This window comes from Phoca vitulina, unplaced genomic scaffold, assembly GCF_004348235.1.
Source record: "Phoca vitulina isolate PV1807 unplaced genomic scaffold, GSC_HSeal_1.0 scaffold71, whole genome shotgun sequence".
Lineage (NCBI taxonomy): Eukaryota > Metazoa > Chordata > Mammalia > Carnivora > Phocidae > Phoca > Phoca vitulina.
Genome location: NW_022589774.1, coordinates 13,554,695 through 13,561,361, shown reverse-complemented (window position 1 = coordinate 13,561,361; position 6,667 = coordinate 13,554,695). Strand labels below are relative to the sequence as shown.

At 38.7% G+C, this 6,667-nt stretch overlaps 1 pseudogene; it reads right to left on the bottom strand.

Moving 5' to 3' along the window:
• Window positions 1-331: 331 nt before the first annotated feature.
• Window positions 332-800, bottom strand: LOC116624890 (annotated as a pseudogene).
• Between the last annotated feature and the right edge of the window lie 5,867 nt (window positions 801-6,667).

Here is a 6,667-nt window from a genome sequence, read left to right as displayed (position 1 = left end):
GGTTTCCCTTGTATATAACTTTTTGCTTCTCACTGCTTGTAAAATTCTCTGTATTTAACCTTTGAATTTTTTTTTAACTAGGCAAAGAACTTTATTAACTTTGTTTCAAACCTTATTCCCAGACTTCTTCAGTTTAATTAGCTGCAAAGAATGAGTTGTGTATAAGCAAAAACTGAAAAGAGCTGCAATGTCCAAGGGGCTTGGACTTAAAAATATTAGAGATCTAGACTGTATCAGATCCACGAACAAAATTTTAAAAAGCAGTCATAATATAAAATAGTAGCTCCCAGTAACTTCTTCAAGTTTTATCTTCTTCAGAAGTTGACTCAATTCAGTTTACTTCATTCTTGGAAGCTTCATCAAAATTCTTCATAAAATCTGGAATTTTATCATCCTCCATCTCTCTGGTAGCAAGTGGTGTTTTTCCATCCACAGACTGTTTGGGCAGAGCTTCAGCCAGTCTTCTTAAATGAGTCAGACTGTCTGCCCAACTTGGTTTAAGATACTGGGTAGCATTTCTGTCAGCTGCTTTGTCTCAGCATGGCCCGTAATGGTGAAAGTGTTCGCTGCCAGGGATGCCTGAACTTTAGGGTTGTTAAAGTAGATCACTGTCCTTGGTTTGTGAACACATTCACTTTTTCAATACCAGAGATACTGTTTGCCCCTAACTTCTTTAAGGAGAACTGAAATTTTTTATCATCTGCTGTAGCCATTCTATGAACTACCTTCTTTCAGTGAGCAGTTCTTTTCCCACCAATGAGCATGTGTGCTTGTAGTTTGGCAAGTTTCTCCTGGTTCATGATAGTTTCTGCCATCTTTTGGGGTGGAAATGGGACCCCACGGGGGAGTAGGACTGGTGCTCAGGGGGTCTCAGATGGACCAGCTGAGATTAGGTACACACCTGGGGATGCAAGATGGTCTAACCTTGGACATTTTAATTATTGTGTGTCTTGGTGTGGGCCCTCTTGGGTTCATCTTGTTTGGAACTCTATTCTTCCTGAAACTGGATGTGTTTGCTTCTTCAAATTGGGGAAGTTTTCAGCTATTATTTCTTCAAATACATTTTCTGCCTTTTTCTCTCTCCTTCTGGGACCCTTATAATGCAAATATTTGTTCACTTGATGTTGTCCAAGAGATCCCTTACCTATCCTCATTTTAAAAATTCTATTTTCTTTTCACTGTTCAGCTTGAGTTTTCATTACCCTGTCTTCTAGATCACTGATCCATTCTTCTGCATCTGCTAAAGTACTGTTGATTCCCTCTAGAATATTTTTATTTCAGTTACTGTATTCAACTCTGATTAGTTCCTTTATATTTTCCATCTTTTTGTTGAAGCTCTTACTTAGTTCTTCCATTCTTTTCTCCAGCCCAGTGGGCATCTTTATGATCATTACCTTAAGTGCCTTATAGGCATGTTGCTTATCTCCATTTCATTTAGTTTTATTTCTGAGGTTTTGTCTTTTCATTTGGAGCACATTCTTCTGTCCCTTCATTTTGCTTGACTTTGTTTTGCTTCTATGAATTAGATGGAACAGGTACTTCTCTTAAACTTGAGAAAGTGGTTTTGTGTATGGTCAACCTCTATGTAGACTGTGTGTGCCTGGTGACTGGCTGGTTGGCTGGAACTATGGCTGGTGTGTGGGTCCCGGGGAACACCATTCTGGGCCTGCCCTGGTGGGATGGCCAGAGCTGAAGTGGGCATGGGCTTGGTGGTCCTGGGGTTCTCTGTGCAGAGGGTGCCCTGATGGGGCAGCTGGAGCAGAGGTAGGCATAAGCTGGGAGGTCCCAGAGTGCTAGGGGAACCCTAAAAGCCATCTTGAGCCAAAGTGGTATGGTCCTGGAGTGTTCTGGCATGCTTTGCATCTGTGTCATCTTGGTGCAATGGGTGGAGCTGTAGTAAACACTACCAGGGGTATGTTGTTGTGTGTCGCACTGGGGCCACTTAGTGAGATGACTGTGGCTGGTGTGGGATAGGGGCTCCAGGCTCAATGAGGTAGTAGGCCAGCCAGGGCACCTGGGCCCTGCTCCCATCCTTGTTGTCAAGATGGAAGGGGAACATACACTAGTGCTGGGCAGCCCCTCTGAGCCAGGGAGAGTTCCAGCAGCTCCTGCACCATTTGGTAGGGTTCCAGGACTAGTTCCTTTCTGTTGTAGTTGCTCTTCTAAACTGAGTCTTTTTTTTCTATGTCCCAGGGTACCTTGGGCTGATGTGGCAGGCCAGGTATGGATCCCAGAACCCTGCTCTCATCTATGCTATCAAGGTAGGAGGAACAAAAAGCGTGGTGCTTGCCAGCCCCTCTGCCACAGACTTCCAGCAGCTCTCTTTCCATTTGGCAGAGTTCTAGGGCTAGATCTTTTATATTCTAGTTGTTTTTTTAAACCACAGCTTTTTGTCAGTACTCCAGGGGATCCAGAGCTCACCAAGGCAGCAGGCCAGCTATGGCCCTGCACCCTGCTTCCATCTGCATTATCAAGGTAGATGCGGGAATGTAAATCATGGTGCTCGACAACTGGGTCAGACCCAGAGAGTTCCAGCAGATCCCTCACTGTTTGGCAGGGTTCCAAGGCTAGTTCCTTTATATTGTAGTTGATCTTTTAAACTGCAGTTGTTTTTTTCTGTGCCCCAGGGCAAACAGATCTGCTCATAGTCCCTTGGTATTATTCCTCCCTGCTGCAATTTGTAGCATCAAGGTGGGAGTTCCTTTCATCTGGTGTCTGCCATTCTCTCAATCTTATTGTTCAGGAACTGTTCAGTCAGCCCTCAGTTCTTCTTCAGGAGGAACTGCTCTATAAATAGGTGTATATTTGGTGTGTCTGCAGAGGAGGTGAGTTCAGGGTCATCTTACATCACCATTCTTAAACCAGAGCCTGAACCATCTTCTGATATTAAAACTCATTTTTAAATACATTCATTTTAATCTTAACTAGCTTGACCACACACTAAGATTCCCTTTTTACAATTTTTTTTGGTAACTTTTATAACTTTCCTGTTTTATGTTCAGATTTTGTCCTAAGTTTTTTCCTTTTTCAATAACCAGCCTCATGTTAGGACAAGATTAGTTTTTTCCTCCTACCAAAAATACACTCCCATTCCTCATACCTTCTACCAAAAGCACACATTTTACTTTTCTTACATATGGAGATGTTTCCCTTATTGTTTTTTAGGTTTAACCACATATGTAACTTCTGGTGAAATCCAGATAGTAAGCAATTGTGAATCTTTTATGCCAGCATTCTTTAGATTGACAAATTTATGAATATATTTCTAGAAACAGGTGCTTCTTAATACAATCTTTCAATAAAGCATAAAAAATATTTCATAACAGATCCAAATTCATCTTTAGTTTCTTTGTAATAAGGAAGCCAAAACTAGGTAAACCTATATTCAGTAATATTTTATCTTATTTGGAAATGATCTAGATACTCAATGAATTAATTTAACTCATCACTTAAAGAACCTTACAGTTTCAGGTTACCAAAAACATTGGGAAACTATTGAAAAAGTTTACCTAAAAGCTTTTTAACTTATTTACACCTAATTCAATTTACTTGTTCTTAACAATTATATTTAGATCATCCACAAAAACTTCATGAGTTATCAGACAAAATCAACCATTCTCCTAAGCTATTTTGTTGTCTTTTATAATATGAACTTAAATTTTAGTAACTGAGCAGAGAAGTTTTCATTCTAAATCTGATAACTATAAGACAGGTTTACTTTAATTAACTCAAAAACCTTAAATTACTTTTAATACCAAATATTTTCCCAGATTATATGAACCTGAAATTTATTTGGATTAAGTTTGTATTTTATTTTTGAGAGTTATGAATACTAAATTTAATACTAAATGCTTAATTTAGGCCAATTAAATAGAACTCTTTTACAAATTAATTTTGGCAATAAAATATATCTATAAATGACATACACATACATACATCTAGACAAACATCTCATAGCTTTGGTTTATAAACAGTAGTTGGAATAAGTTAACTCAGATGATTCAAGTCTTTTGCTATTTTTGGAGAGGACTTTTAAGATTTGTATTTGTCCCTGGAAGTAATCTTAAGGAAACTGTGGCCTAGAGTTTGGGCAAGAGCGCTAATTGTACTTTGTATTTTTAACAAGGCCACTTTTCCTTTTTTTTTTTTTTTTTTTTCCACTTTCAGGTGGCTATGGGCTGTGTTCATGTCTCAAAGACACAATGAAATTTCTAACTTCAAGGGAGAGAGAAGAAATCTAAGTGTTTTGAGGTAAATGTTAAATTATTCCCTTAAGTAAGGTCAATTTTGTTTCATTTCAATATCCTGATCTTTTATAATATCTATAAGCATTTTGAGAGGAATGGTCACATTTGGGGATTGGTAAAGATAGGTGGGTTTTGACCTTTTTTCTAGATCTGCATTACAACCTATCAACGGACTAACCCACCTTTCTAATTTCTTTATATCAAAGAGATATATAAGATTTATGCCTTTGTAAAGTCTGTTTAAAGCATTTTGAGTACACAATTCAGCCGTGGCTTCTATCAGCCCCCAAATATTGGCCTTTAGCTGATCATTTGTAGGAGGGACTAGAAGGAATTTTGGTCGTCTGCTTTCTCTGTTAGGGGGCTGTTGTGAATGGTCACAAATCTAATTTTCTTCTAAATTTGGTAGGATCTTCTGAAAGTGGAGGTAAAAGATCTGCTGTCCAGGGGACATGAATTTCTTTTTAGTGGGGGGTCTAGGATATATCTGCAAAGGACATTGCATAGGAATGCCTGAAGCTGGCAGAACCTGATTACAGAGCCCTGAAAAGTAGGAGGAATCATAAGGACCACCTTCTGTTAAATTCACTTTCTGGCTTTCAGCATTTACCCAAGTAACCTGTATACTTTGGTCTAAAGATTAGACCAGAGTGCTCTCTGGAAATCATGTAGGGAAAGGAAGTTGGAGGCCAGATTTTGAAAAGGGGAATTTATATTGAATGTAGACATTAAAATGAAAAAACAGAAATTAGACTTATTAAAGGAGTCCTTAAGGCCAGCCATTCTATAAAGATTTTTTTCTTTCTTTAAAGCATCCATCATCTGGCCATTGATGAGTAGGATCTTATTAATCTTAATAGTGACTCAAACCCATAAACACTTTTTTAATGGAAAGACTCTGAGGCAACAGTCTTAGACCCTTGACCCCCATTATTCAAAATATACTTCCCAAAATAGTATAAGAAAGCAAAAGCCTTCATTGCATAGGCAGTAAAAATGATGTAGTCAAGATAGCATCTCTGGTCTCCTGTGAAAATATGAGACCTCTCCAGTCACAGACATGCTAGTCTATGACACTGAACAGGCACTACTGGAATGGTACATTCCAGCACTAACATAATAATCAACAAAGATTGAGATGAAAGATGTGCTTTATGGGGCAACTCCCCTGAGACCTGGAATGACCGGAAAAAGAATGCTGCTTGTAACTGCATGTCTTCAAACCTCAGCCTATTTGGCCACCAAGGTGCACTCAGATAAGTGCATTCTCTGGATGGTGGAGACCAGAGAGTATTCTCACTAAACACAAGACAAAAGGAAGAGCTTCATGGATTTTTTTTTTTTTTTCATAGAGGACCCACAGCAAAGTTTGTCTAAACAGATACTAATGTGATAAGAACTATGAACACACCAGTCTGTAAATCTGGCTCAAACAGCAGACTTATAAGGGCCTATATCTGCATTCTTTCCTATGGTAATTCCTTTTTATGAAACAAAAAAGTTATTCCATCTCTAGGAGATGAATTATTCAAATCAAGAGTGGTCCATCAAATTTACAAAAGTTGCTAAGCCCAAGGAACTAGTTGCACAAATATTTTCTTCTGCTAATCTAAATTTAGAAAGAGAAAAAGCACTCTCCCCACTCTTGCTCCATTAGATGCTGTAGGCAGAGAGCCAGGAGGCTGATGTGGTAAAGATTCTTACCTTCTGCTAGCTGTTTATCAGATGTGCTGGGATCTCTCAGCTACTGCAGCCTCAAAGCAAATAATGTCCAGCCTGGGAAATTATCCTGCCCCTATGCCAACTGTTGGGAAGGAAAATTTTTTCTACCTTTTAAGATTCTTCTAGCTGGCTAAAGAGTTAAACTGACATGAGATTGACATGAGAAGATTCACAGGAGAAAAAAGGTCAAATTATGTGTTCATAGAGACCGAATGTTAAAATTAAGACCCAAAGAAATGACTAGGCATGTGGTTTTTGAAAAATGTTTTAGACAAATATAAATCTGTGAGGAATGGACAGGACAAACAAAACTTACGTTCAAGGGTTTCAATTAGTAAAGAATTCTAAACAAAATTTGCGCTGGGGTAATAAATTAGTAAAACAGTTTATCTAGGCTTTTTTGGCCCTAAGTTACCTGTTTTTTAGAATAAGGATGTCTCTCTTCCTCCTGATGCAGGGCGGGTATCTTTCACACAAGAGATTTATTCACTGCTTTCAAGAAACAAAGTTTTTAAAGTAACTTTAATTCAAAATACTTAAAGTTTCCACTGTGGAAACTTTTTGGGTGGCCTCCTCTGGGTCCCTACACTGGTAAACCCTGGGACTCCATCAGGTAGCCAGACCAAATGGAGACTATTGCCAGTTTAATGCTGCTGTCTCAGAAAAAATTTCAGGGGGAGGGCTCCCTCTGCTCTGAA